Below are 12,821 nucleotides of genomic sequence, written 5' to 3'. Positions count from 1 at the left end.
GCATCTTTAGTTCTTTTACATCCATATAGTCCACCAAATGCATGCTGGGACAATCTTCCATCTCTCCGTGTTTCCTGACCAATTTCCTTCTCTATTCCAACAAGCTAAAACTTCTTTGATGCTCCTTGGCAGAGTCCAGCTTATGCCCCTTAAGAAAAAGTAAATCAGCCATAACTTCAGAGTCTCTCTACAATGTACAAAGAGATGGTTTTTTGTCTAAATCTCACATGACAAAATCTACAACAAATTTGAAAACAATTTTTCAGTAGATTGTCTTGGGTGAGGGTAACCTGTTTGGCTAGAAGCCAAGTAAAATATGCTACCTTGAAAGGTATCTTTGACATTCTAGATCATCATCCAAGGCCAACTACCACCATGTGAGTTTGATCTTTGTAACCTTCTGTAAGTTGAACCCACCGTAAATCTTCCTTTCTTGTCAGGATTCCAAAATAAACTGTCCCCAGTGGAATTTAGTTCTTTGTATATAGTCCAGCCACTCTGTTGATTGCCCAATCATTCAGATTCTTCTAAACCTTATGTCCCACCCCTTGACTGTTTCTCAGTTCTCTGATTGTGGATAACTTTGAAGACTTAAAATGAACAAATCAGGGAACTTGTTCTTCAAAATTTCCTATCCCACTCACACATCTTCCCAAAACAGAGTCTTACCCCCTTTTTCCTACCTTTATTTTGCATTTGTTGACAAAATTGATCCACTGGATTCTGATAGCCCTCCATACTTCACTCTCATATGGTTGTGTCGGCAAGTTGGTAGTCCACTTATTCTCCACACCAAGCCTGGTCTTGACTGTTTCCTTCCATAAAGAAAGTTTCTGTGATGCAATTCTCCAAATCCATTTCATTAGAAGGTTTTGATTCTGAATTTTAAGATTTCTTATCCCCAAACTCCATACCTTTTTTCAGAGGATAACTTCATCCCACTTTACTAGATGAATTTATTAATCATTAGAATCATAGTTTCCTTGCCACAAAAATATCCTCCAGATGGCATCCATTCTGTCAATTACATTTGCAGGCATAGGGAAAACCGGCATCATATATGTCGGCATGGCATCCAACACACTATTTATGAGTGTGACACTTCCACCCAGAGCCAAATATTTGCTTATCCAATTTGGTAACTTCTTTTCACACATTTCAAAAACATTGTTCCAGATGCACTTTGACTTGCTCTTATCCCCCAAAGGCATTCCAAGATACACTGGGGAGCTCCACAAAGCTTGTTTCCGTGATGCAAATCTCCAAATCCACTTCATTAGAAGGCTTTGATTCTGAATTTCAAGACTTCTCATCCCCAAACCCCCTACCTTTTTCTGAGGATAACTTCATCCCACTTTACTAGATGAATTTTGTAATCATTAGAATCATAGTTTCCTTGCCACAAAAAGTTCCTCCTCATGGCATCCATTCTGTCAATTACATTTGCAGGCATCGGGAAAACTGGAATCATATACGTGCGCATGGCATCCAACACACTATTTATGAGTGTGACACTTCCACCTAGAGCCACATATTTGCTTATCCAATTTGGTAACTTCTTTTCACACATTTCAAAAACATTGTTCCAGATGCATTTTGACTTGCTCTTATCCCCCAAAGGCATTCCAATATACACTGGGGAGCTCCCCTGTTATGCACCTCATTAACTGGATAAATTAAGTTTTCCCCCAATTAACGTGTAAACCTGAAATGGCTTCAAACAAGATCAAGATAACTCTCAAATACTTGAGTTGGTAGCTTTCTGCGTCACAAAAAATCTAAGTGTCATCTGCATACTGAAGATGTGAAATAGCAAGGCTCTGCCTATCCAATCCATCCTTTTGTTTGGGCTGTTCTGAGCATGTCATCCAGTCCTTCCATTGCCAGCTTAAAAAGAAAAGGGGATAGGGGGTCCCCTTGACTCAATCCTCTCTCAGATGGGAAGAAATCAGAGGGAGATCCATTATTAGAACGAAGAATTCCACAGTTGTGATGCAAAACTTCAGCCACATTTTATTCCTTGTATCTTTTAAATATAATAAACCTTAAAATCTGATAAATTAAAATGCCTTTGTTCTTTAACAAAAGGGGTTGTAACACAATTGAACAATTATCCGTTGTTTTTTTAAATAGAAAATTTAAATACAGTTGAATCTCCCATATGAAGAAAGTGCAGAGGTAAGAGAGTATTTACCTAAGCAAATTCCTACACAATGCCATTTTTAATGCATTACAGTCCTACAGGTACAGAAATAATATATATGTGGTAGGTTTGAGCAAACATGTGATTTACATATGGCTAACAGTTCCAGAGGGGCTAAGAATAAGTAGATAATATTAGATCTAAGATCAGAAGTCAACTATGATATAAAATAAAATAAGAGGGGTGAACGGTTGGAATTTAATTATCCTTTAGCTTACATTTATTTTTATCCTTTTCTTACTTCGAATGGAAAGCTACAGGAAAAAATCAGTGAATATCTTACATAACTTATGTAAGGATGTATTATTAATTTCAGAGAGAGCTAATTCCTACTACTAGAATATATCAGTACAGTCAGCATCTATTAAAGTTATGCTAGGAATTTCATGGCCAAATAGAGAAGTATGAAAAAAAAGCGTATTGATGACACAAAATTACAAACCAACACTAGAACTCTTCTAACGGGTATGGCCACTCAGGCCTCAGAGATCATCACACTTTTAATGACTATCATGATGCGAAGTAAACAATAAACAAGTTAGAGAGGAAACCTAAAGCAAGGTAAATTACATCAGGGAAAAATAAATTCAACAACAGGGCATTTGGTCTAGTGGTATGATTCTCGCTTAGGGTGCGAGAGGTCCCGAGTTCAATTCTCAGAATGCCCCATTTTTTTAGGAACTTGACATTTTAACACAAAACATTGTCTTGATCAGTTACACCATCTTGAGAAGAAGTTAAGAGCACTAATTAATAGGTAGACAAGGAAACCACAATCATTTTGTCAAGAGTACTTCAACAAAATACACCGCCAAGACTCAAATTAGTAAGATTCTGCCAAGCATGTTCACCTACCAGTTTACCACTTGGCAGATCTGTGAGTCAAAAATACAACAGAGAACTCTGAAGTGATCCCAGATACTGTGTTGACAAATCAGCACAAAGCATCTCCACTATGATAAGAAAACTTTTTCAAGGTTTATTGCTTTACAACTTTACCTGGTTTATTTGACAGAGCAGGCAAAATGACAAGTGACAATGAGCATACAGTTCCGTCTTTGCAATTTTGCCTTTGTTTTCAATTAAAGAAAGCAGGAAAGCTAAGAAGTTACAATTAGCTAATATATTGCACTTCAGCAAGGATTCGTCAACAATGTTCATTTTCATGAATCATGGATGCCGAGAATGGTAGCTAAAATTTTTGATGAATGGTGAGTGTTACCAAAAACCAAGCATTTGTTTAGTAATTTGCTGATTAAGGAAAGAGCTCTTTAAGTTTCCAGCTCTTCAGCAGATGAATCACTTAATGTTCACTTGAGCAATGAAGGCATGAACATCACAAGGTTCATGCCGTTTTCTGACAAAAACTCACACAGTGAGAAGCAGTCTAAAACCCAAACAAGAAGAGCACACTAGATCAATAAAGAACGTATCTAAGAAAATGGGAGAACAAGATGTGACTTCCAACAAAAATTATGGGATTGAGACATGAAGCATTAAACTTGTCCAATTATAGTTCCTTGTGACGTGTCCAAAAGGATTGAGTATGATAACAAAGGAATGTAAAAATTATGAACCACAAACAATCAAAGCTGATAGCTCTTTAGGAATCAGAAGAAAGTGAACACCAGAGGGAAGGGTGCAAAAGAGGAGTTCAAAACTCTGTTACCCACTAAATATTATTCATGGGAGTCAGCATAAGTTATCAAAAACAATTCCCAGTAAGGAAATACATGGCATTTGTAGTCAAGTTTACTTTTGCTAATCATTGAAAAAATACATTGATCATGAATCAAAATGACACTCTTCAGCAACTGGGCATTTGGTCTAGTGGTATGATTCTCGCTTTGGGTGCGAGAAGTACCAAGTTCGTTTCTCGGAATGCCCCATTCTTTGAATTATTTAAGAAACAACTCATTTTTCCTTTTATATTCTAAACTAGAATTACTTCAAAAATAAAAATGTCCCTTTCTTTTAAAGAAAACTTAAACTTTAAAATTGACTCCCCTTCATGAAACAAGCATAGATACAAGAGAAGATAGTTTTATCAGAAAGAACTCCTACCCAGTGTGTTATTTAGATATAAACTTCTAAAGGTAGCAGAAACATAAATGTTGTGTGTTTGAACTAAGCAGTTCAACAGGGGTTGACTGAAATTAGATTTACAAGTATCAGAGATCATATCTTAAACCAACCATGACAATAGAAAATTAGAAATAAAAACAAGAATTAGTCTGTGTAATTTAGTCTTCCTTTTTCCTATTTAATACTCAGTTTTTTCTTTTGATGATGGTATTGTCCTGGCAAACTTTCGCACACCTCGACAAATTCCATGGGATACCTGCCTCCTTCCACCAACAACAGGTACCAAGTAACTCTGTCCACCAAAGCTAGGACATACTCTCAGCTTTTTCTCCTTTTATTTGTTCTTAAGTTTGTGATATAAAAATGCAAATCAACAAAAGTCAACAGACTATTTGACATCTAACTTATGTAAGGATGTATTTTCCGTTCAGAGACAACTAATTCCAACAACTTTCATATGTAAAACTAGGAATATTATGAGTAAAAGATGACATGCTCCTATTTCGCAACTTGGCAGTGATAAATTATGATTGACTTACTGCTGAATTCAGAAAAACACATTGATCATGAGTCAAAATGACATGCATAAACAACTGGGCATTTGTGGTATGATTCTTGCTTTGGGTGCGAGAGGTCCCGAGTTCGATTCTCGGAATGCCCCATCTTTTTTTTTTAATGAATATACATCTAAATTATTCCTAATTCATTTAAATAAAATTGAACTTAGAATCTGACAAGTCAAAATAAACAATCTTGTTTTCATTGAATGCCACCATCAACCAATCATTCTATGTTCCTTTTAAAAGAAGATTTCACCTTTAAATCTGACTCTCCTTTGTGAAACAAGTGCAGATACAACATAAGTCTGATCTGCAAGAATTCCCGACTCATGCTCTATTTAGTGAATTAAATGTAGAAGCAAAACAATGTATGTATGTTTTAGCTAAGAACATACCTTTCTATATGGCATTTAGTTCTAAAGAGATAAAGAGAAATCACATAATAGTGTCAGAGACCTGAACCAAAGTCAACTTTGACATATTAGTTCATGAAATAACGAAAATCAGGCAACTTTTAAAAACAAACTACAACATATATTTTTAAACGAACTGCCAATGCAGACAATTTCTCGTTCTTCGTGTTATACACATAGTCCTCAATTATCAGAGCTTTCTATATATTCTGTTAGGCATGAGCTTTAATTGTAAGTCAACTAAGACTTTCAGCTAATGTACATTTTTATTATCACATGTAAACTGACTTCTTCCTAATCTGAAAGAGAACACCTATACGAAACCCATCTGCATCCGAAAGATAAGAATAATAAATCATGATTCAGAAAAGCATGCTATTTTGTGCTTACCTGCTAATTCACCGCTTAGCTGTACGAAGGCAGGGGGACGTAGCTACGTCCTGTTCAGGGTGTCCAATTGGACACCCTTCGTCAGAAAATTATATCGTATATACAAGTAAAATAATATATAAAATGGTTAACTAACGTATTTTGGACACCCTTAACACAACCAGGTGTTGTAGCATAGTCGTTAAAGGTGCCTTGAAAGAGCCAAGTCTTTAAGCATTTGTGAGTTCAAATTTCGCTAGCAGCAGCTTAAAACCTCTACTTTTAAATATTTTTCATGTATAATTTTTACGTCTTTTTTTCAAAAAATTCCATGTATATTACGTATTTTTTTCAAAAATTATCATACATATTACGTACTTCTTTTCAAGAATTTTCATGTATATTACGTAATTTAATTTTTAAAATTCCTAATGCACTCCTTCGTCTTCTTTTTTTCAAATTTTCAGGTATATTACATATTTTTTTTCATGTATATTACGTAGTTTAATTTTTAAAATTCCTGGTGACTGATTCATCCAAAAGAAAAAATATACTCGTAAACAATTCTTGGACACCCTTCGTGAAATTTCTGGCTACGCCACTGTATGAAGGCCAAAAATACAACACGGAACCCAAGTGATCTGCAGTGTTATGTTAATAGATCAGCACAAGGAGCATCTCAACCATGATAAGTGGAAGTTTTAAGTGTTCTTGCTTTACACCTTTGCTGGTTTATTTGAAAGAGCAGGCAAAATGAGAAGTGTCTTAGCTAGTAATATATTTGTCCTTCAGAAAAGTTCCATAAACAAGGTTCATTTCATAGATCATGGATGTCAACAATGATAGATGAAGTTATTGATCAATGGTAGGTGTTACCAAAAAATCAAACATTTCTTTAGAGGTATGTTGTCTTTTCAGGCAAGGGATCCTTGATTCCTGCTCAAATCAAGAGTAAGATTGCTCTCCCTAGTTTATTTTTTAGTTTTTTTTGAGAAGGTAACAGTCGATTGCTATCCATAGTTGATGAATCATTTAATTTCTATTGACTTGAATTTCACAAGATTCATGCTGCTTTATGACCCAAGTTACACGCAAAGACCAGCAGAATAGAACACAAACAAGTAGAAACACACTAGATTAATCAAGAAGATATTCTAATAATCTGAAAATAAGATCAAACTAAATGTAAAGCCCAATTTTTCCTTTTTACCATTCCTAACCTTGGGCATCTACGCAAGTTGCGACACTGACACAAACTATGGAGCTAAACATGAAGCATTAAGCCACCCCAAATACGGTTCCTAGTTGACATGCAGCGGCGGAGCCAAAGGATGTAAGGTGGTTCGTTCGCCGAAAATTTACATTGTATATAAAAGGCCAAAAACATATTAGTTATGTCTATATGGCAGATTTGTAATCCCTTGGCTTCTTCATGTGTTTACTTCTTTATATTTTGAATCCCTAGTGAAACTCCTGACTCCGCTATTGGTGATATATATGTCCCAAAAGATTTGAGTATGACAAAAATGGCTTGTAAAATGAAATGACTGATAACGATCAAAACTGACAGCTCTTTAGGTATAAGAGGAAAGCAGGCATAGAAGAAAGGCTGCAAGAGAAGAAGAGTCTAAGACTCTCTGATTATCTACTACTCCCTCCGGTCCCAAATAATTGATGATTTACAAAACAAAGAACACGTTAAAAAGAAATCCAAATTTTCCTTTGACACATTCCTAATTCAAGATACAAATTTGATGATAATTATGTCAACCTAAGAAGAAAAGAAAACCATAATTAAGGGTATTTTAGTCAAAGTTTATTAATTTTTAAGAGTAAGTGAATTCATTTATCCATGTGCCCAAGCCTAAGACATCAATTATTTTTGGACTGGGGAAGTAACATTATTCTAATGGGACTATGGGAGTCCAAAGAAGCCCTCAAACCTTTTACCAGTAAGCAAATGCAGATCAATAAGTGTGAAATAAGAAGCTTAAAGAATCTTAATGCAACTAAGCAATGACATTTGTGATTAAGTTATTGCTGACCATTGAGAAAACATATTGATCATGAGTCAAAATGTCACTCATCAACAACTGCACAGATGGTCTAGTGGTATGATTCTCGCTTTGGGTGCGAGAGGTCCCCAGTTCAATTTCGGAATGCCCCCTTCCTTTTTGATTAAATACACATCTCAAAATAATATTAAGAAAAAAAATCTTAAATCTCGCTCTCCCTTATGAATGACTCAATGAGTGCAGATGCAAGTTAAGACAGTTTTTATCTAAAAATAATTCCTACGGAATCTCTACTAAGTGAATTAAACTTCTAAATGTTGAAGCAAAGCAAATGATGTATGTTTGAACGAATCATACACCTTTTATATCCATACAGTTCTAGAGGGATTAAGAGAAATCACTTAATTGGAGATCTGATCCAAAGTCAACTATGACAACGTAAAAGAAACAGGGATAATCTGTGGAATTGATTTATCCTTTTCTTTTCTTTATTATTCTTCACTTTTCCCCATTCATTTCATTTATTTTAAGTTAAGGCAAATGCAAAATTTCAACAGAAGTGAACATACCCCTCGACACCTAACTAGTGCATATATTTTTTATTTAGAGACAACTAATTCCATTAATTTGCATATTTATTTTGGACAAGTAATCCTGCATCTCCTTATATTAACTAGGAATTTCATAGCCAAATAGAGAAGTATAAAATGAATAAATCGGCTACCATTGTAATGATAACATAGTGACCTACAAATTGTTTAATGCATATAAAAACGATGCATAGAAAAAATAATCAAAGAGAAACTAACAGGAAAGAGAACAAAACACAAAGATCGGGCATTTATGGTGCGGAGGTCCCAAGTTCAATTCTCGGAACGCCCCATTTTCCAGAACCTATATTTTGAACATACGCATTTCTTCCTCAATTACACAATCAAGACATCAAGGTGGGAAAAAAAAGGTAAGACCCGTGTGAAGCTTTAGTTTTGTTACCGGCCAGAGCTCCTAGCCCTTTTGATTCTGTTTTATCTCAGTTAAACTCCAACATTAAGAGCACTAACATATAAGGAAAACAACCGATAACTGTCATAGCTTAACATTTGGTTTTATTAATTGAGCCTTGGACTGCTTCTTGGTTTATCTGAATCTTTTTATTAAAATACAAAGCAAAAGCAAAAGCCCCAAATTAGTAAAACCACTGATTAGCTTTATTGAGAATCACATTCCATCAGTGGAACATGCAAGAAATTCACAAGAGAGAGGATAATCAGAATTTAGACAAACAAAGTTCATGCAACAAAATAGTATGGTATTGGAGATAGTTTTAGTTGATACAGAAAATTCAAAAAAAAAATTGTCACAGAATTAAGGCCTCTACAAATAGTAGCTAGAGACTACAATGAGAAAATTCAAGGCTTTGACTATGACTAAGTAATTAGGGATTCTTGAGGCAGATGCTGAAGAAAAAGTCTTAAACATTTGACCTAGTATCGATGTCAACAATGGGTGTGAAACAAAGTTCCTTTAAAAGATGAGGAATGCCCATCTCAACTTCAGTGGAGTTATTTAAATGATAATCTTCACAACTTTCTTGATGCTGCTTCTTCCTAGGGCTAAAGAGAATTTAGTGAGTTTGACCAATTTGTTCTAAACTAATATCTCCTTAATGATGACTGGGAGATATAAAGATTATTGAACATGTCTGACTAGAACTTCAGCTACCAAGAGATGAAAAAGCTATGTGAATAAAAACAAGATAAGGCTGCTATTGCTACTAAGAACCTAACAGAACTCTCAACATGTGGGTCAACATACCATTTGTGTAGGTCAAGGTTGAGAATTGGGGTTGCGGCCTACCTTTTCGGCTTAAGCCTTGTTACGACAACTGACAGTTTCCAACTCTCTATGAGGAGCTCTGTCCCTAATTCAATTAAAAATCACCCCTCCTCCCCCCCCCCCCCCCTTTTTTTTCCCTCCAAAGCTCCTTGCTCCAAATATTTTTTGTATTTCTAATCAGACAAAGTATATGGTAAAGATGAGACTGAATGGAGATCCAGGAAATAGGTATGAACTAGTAGCATGTTTCTCAAGTAGGGTGCAATAGGTCACAAGTTTATATCCCGGTGGGGCCTATGAGTCAATTCAACCATGGAACACCTAGTCCTAACATTTTGAGTTATATATATCTTCGGTTTATGACCGAGGGAGGGGTTAATATCCTCAACAGAAGGAAATTATACTACTCAACTGCACATTTACTCGAATCATAATCAAAAGTTTTAGCACCCTCAACAGAGTATTAGAATACAATTGTCTGTGTCAATCAGTTGTAAGTTTTGAATCAAGACTCGGAAACCAACATCAAATGGTACCACATAAAATAAGGATTAAGCTATAGAGCAATGGAAAAGATTGGTTCACCAGTAATTCTTTAAATCAAAGTGCAAAATAAACACTGCCGAACCTTCAAATTACCATAATTGAGAATCAAAATTCATCAGTACAACAAGCAAGTGAAACTACAATCAAAATTAGGACAAATAAAGTTCATGCAACAAAAAATGTATGAAATTGGAGACAGTTAAAGTCGGTTCCGTACAACACAAAATAGATTTTGCCTTGGTAACCCTATAGAAATTCATAGCTTGAGGAGTACTGAAGAAAAATTCCAAGGCTTCTAGAAAACTTTTGTTCTGGTTTGTGTAGAGTATACATCGAGATACTGAATCAATGAATAATCAAAAAATCAGTTGTAAGTTATGATTCATTCTCACTTACTCAGTAACTACAATCCAATAATACAGAGATGAAACCTAGCAGAGGAAACGCAATTAAGGATGACAAATAGAAGCAAGTTCATCATAAAAAATACGTCGGTAACCATAGTAATAGATGAGACTTGAGAGATGACAACACTAACCGGAAAGCTCAATGGCCGGCCATTATTCTAAGCAGAGAATGTTTTGCAAGAGAATGGAATTTTTGAGTATTTAATTAATTCTTCCATCGGAATGCGGGCGAATGTGCATGCGTCCATAGAGTATTATTTTTTCTCTACATTTTTATCAAGGGAAAACGAAAAGGTCTGACGAGAAAAAATAAAAAGTTGCGTCTGCCGGGAGTCGAACCCGGGTCTATTGCTTGGAAGGCAATTATCCTAACCGTTGGACTACAAACGCTCTTGCTTAGGACATATAGACTGATGCTCTGATTATGAAGGGCATACTATGGTATAATACCAAATTATCATATTATACCATATCGATAACTGTAATATCGCGGTTTTGATATTATTGTATTAGGTATGACTAGTTACATAAATAACATATATATTATTTAATGGTAAATCACATAAAAATGTAATAACAAGAAAAAATTTACCATCTATGACAATATAATTTTTTAACTAAATATATTAATTTTTTTTTAATTAAACAAATTGTACAGTGAAAGTCTTTCTATCTCGCTTCTTTCCCTTTTTCTCTGTCATTTTTCTTCTTACTTCTCTTCTTCTTCTTTGAAATTTTCAGTTAGAGAACTATCTTCAAAATAGTTTTTTGTCATACCGCAATTCTCATCGAAAATACGATAACAATCATGGGTCTTATAGAAATTTCAAATCTCTAAAATTACAGCATCAAGAGTTCACTTTTGATGATCGTTAAAAAACTTCAAATTTCAAATTTATTGTTTTAGTTTTATGAAACTTTTGATTAGTTTAGATAGGTTGTTCCTACAAATAACTGAAAAAAATATTTGGAGTTTATTTCTCAATTTTAACATGATTTGGTTAAGTTTAGAATTGAGTTTAGGAGAAATATAGATTGAAACTTGAAAAGGATGAATTTTACATAATTGTATCGTAATTGTATTTAAATTATATCATATATATTTCATAATTGTATTAAAATTGAATTAATATGAATAATACATTTATAATACATATTGCAAATTTCATCCTTTTAGTGATATCAACTAAACTAATTAATTTAGGTAATACAATTGTAATACATTTATAATATAGACACAATATATTTGTAACACATATTTCAAACAACACTCTTTTTCTTAGTGATACAAATCAAAATAATTTATAAGACATGTGTAATACATCTATTATTCATGAATTATATTTTAATACATATTGAACACTTCACTCCTTTCTTAGTGATATCAACAATAATAATTTAGGTAGCAAACAGTAATACATTTATAAGACATGCACAATACATTTTTAATACATATTGCAATCGTTACTCATTTTTTTAGTGATATCAAATCAAAATAATTTATAAGACACGTGTAATATAGTTTTATCGTGGATAATACATTAATTTGCAAACTTCACTCTCTTCTTAATGATACCAACCAAATGATTTATGCAACATACTTGTAATACATTTATCATACACGCAGACTATATTTTTAATACATATTACAAACATCATTCATGTTCTTAGTGATACAACTAAATAATTTACAAGACACATATAATACATGTTTTATTCATGAATAATACAAGTTAATTCAGTATATAGATCATTCTCTTGTCTTTCGTTAGTAACATTTTTCATTATTTCTTAATTTGCTCTTCTAATTCAACTTTAAAATTGTGTAAGACACTTTTAATGCAAGTTTAATTTATTTTGCAGATTATTGGGTTATTTGTAACTATTTAATTACTTGTTTAATTCATTAGTGATACAAGTTTAATTCACTCTATAGATTATTGCCTGGTTTTTCATTAGTTACCTTTTTTATTCATGCTTAATTGTCTCTTCTAATTCAACTTTAATATTTGTGTAATTTGGTTACTTCTTTCATTTGCTTTGTATTCATGTTCTCTTTTAATTCAATTTTTATATGTGTGCAATTCATATTTAATTCAAGTTTAATTTATATTGCAGTTTTTATTATGTCTCTTTATTTGTTACAAAACTGACATCATATCTTCAATCTCACTTTGTCTATGAGGAAATATGGGGCACAAATATGACATCATATCTCCAAATCTTCATTTATTCAAACATTCATATCTTCATATATTCAAATATATGATCTTCAAATCTTCATATATACAAATATTCAAATTCTCATCATGTATGAGTATAATTATTTATATAATCTTCATTAGAATGAAAATCGTCGATAACCCCAAAACAACAAATAAAAAACT

General features: G+C 33.6%; 1 protein-coding gene and 2 non-coding genes across 11 annotated transcripts in view; 1 reads left to right on the top strand and 2 right to left on the bottom strand.

Annotated features, from left to right (window-relative positions):
• The window catches only part of LOC104649657 (uncharacterized), a 29,212-nt gene extending 18,500 nt beyond the window's left edge, over positions 1–10,712 (bottom strand). For 8 of the 9 annotated variants that reach the window (XR_003243999.2, XR_011211989.1, XR_003244000.2 and 5 more), the window contains exon 1: positions 10,566–10,698. The gene's annotated coding sequence lies outside the window, so the exon portion shown is untranslated. Of the gene's footprint in view, positions 1–10,565 lie in introns of all 9 variants that reach the window. The other variant, XR_003244001.2, reaches the window with a different exon arrangement.
• TRNAP-AGG (transfer RNA proline (anticodon AGG)) lies at positions 2,800–2,871 on the top strand. The gene has a single exon. It is a non-coding gene; the product is annotated as a tRNA-Pro (tRNA).
• Positions 10,713–10,752: 40 nt separating the features above from the next.
• Positions 10,753–10,824, bottom strand: TRNAG-UCC (transfer RNA glycine (anticodon UCC)). The gene has a single exon. It is a non-coding gene; the product is annotated as a tRNA-Gly (tRNA).
• Positions 10,825–12,821: the final 1,997 nt, after the last annotated feature.

This window comes from Solanum lycopersicum, chromosome 10 (genome assembly GCF_036512215.1).
Source record: "Solanum lycopersicum chromosome 10, SLM_r2.1".
Classification (NCBI taxonomy): Eukaryota; Viridiplantae; Streptophyta; class Magnoliopsida; order Solanales; family Solanaceae; genus Solanum; species Solanum lycopersicum.
The sequence above is the reverse complement of the archived record's forward strand: the minus strand, read 5'-3'. Positions and strand labels throughout refer to the sequence as shown.